Here is a 1,326-nt window from a genome sequence, read left to right as displayed (position 1 = left end):
ACCGTTTTCATGCTGATTTTGCTCCCCTACATTTTCCAGCCAGCACACTGTGCCATACCACAAATTGTAAACTTCATCCTTCAATGCATTCACAGATTTTGCTACGGGGCCAGGCTGTGAGAGACCGGCATGGGTGCTATGCGAACAGGTATCTATCGGTCCCAGGTAGACAAATGGCAACTCGGGGGGGGGCCCGGCTCCCTCCTGGGAGTCTGGAACCTTTACCATGACAGTATCAGACTCTTCTCTGCTCTTTGCTAGCCAAGCATCCCTGCTTTCCAGTGCACTCTTGATGTTTCCCGGTATCCTATCAAGCGCCTTTGCATATGGCAACTGGATTTCTAATTCGTTACCATAGATTTCCGCGAAACATGCTAGTGTGTAGGAGGTGAGGAATTTGCCAAAAGCCATATTCAGAGCTTCAAGTAGGACATGTCTATTGAAACACTTGACTTCATAATTCCCATTGTGCTCTGACAGATAGAACATATCCAGCAGTTGTTTATCTGCCTTGGAGCCATTGGAGAAAATGTTACAGCGTACAGGCTTAGACAGCTGCAAAGCACCCAAATATACAAGCACGTACCATGCAGCATAGTAGAACAGGCCTGATACAGTGACTGTCCCGCTGGAGTTGGCCTTAATCGTGTCCACTATCCGAATGCCGCTAGCTGCAAAGGCCATTGCCATAGTTGCGCTTATGACTCTGTCCGGGGCACTGTCACCCTCACCAGCAAAGCAGGGCAATATCCCATGCTTAAGGGTTTCGATCATTGCTGACCGCTGCTCAGAGCTGATCACATTACAGTGGAGGAGAGTAGCCAGTGGCTTGGCAAAGTGCCTTTCAAAGTGTTCCTTCTCTACCTTCAGCGCTGGACCTGGTGCTGTGGGCACTTGGTGCAGCATGTTGCAAGCAAGCCGCCAGCCCTGCACAAGCATCTCTAGCATATATGTCGGGGCTGGTTGTGTAGGGAAGTCTAGTGCCCGGAAGAGCGGGTAGCATCTTCTCGTACGGTTGACAAACACTGGCCACAGGTTGCCCGAGAACTGATCAGAGCCACCTGTATCTGGGTTAAGCCGCTCCAGCTGCTTTGTGGAAACAATAGGGAAACAGGTGGTCATATTCTCACTCATTATCCTTGTGTCCGCTGGGGAAGCTTCAGAGAACTGTGTTGTTGGCTCTCTCAATACTAGGTTGACCCTAGTCCGGCAAAATGTATCAGTTCCGGCAGTGGGTAAACGCTGCTCACAAATTAGGTTTTGCGTCTGCATCAGCGCTGAAATGTCTTCAGGGGATAGAGATATTATATTCGATTGCAGCTGGCT

This window comes from Gymnoscopelus microlampas (assembly GCF_963454915.1).
Source record: "Gymnoscopelus microlampas genome assembly, chromosome: 4".
In the NCBI taxonomy this organism is placed as follows: domain Eukaryota; kingdom Metazoa; phylum Chordata; class Actinopteri; order Myctophiformes; family Myctophidae; genus Gymnoscopelus; species Gymnoscopelus microlampas.
The sequence above is the reverse complement of the archived record's forward strand: the minus strand, read 5'-3'. Positions refer to the sequence as shown.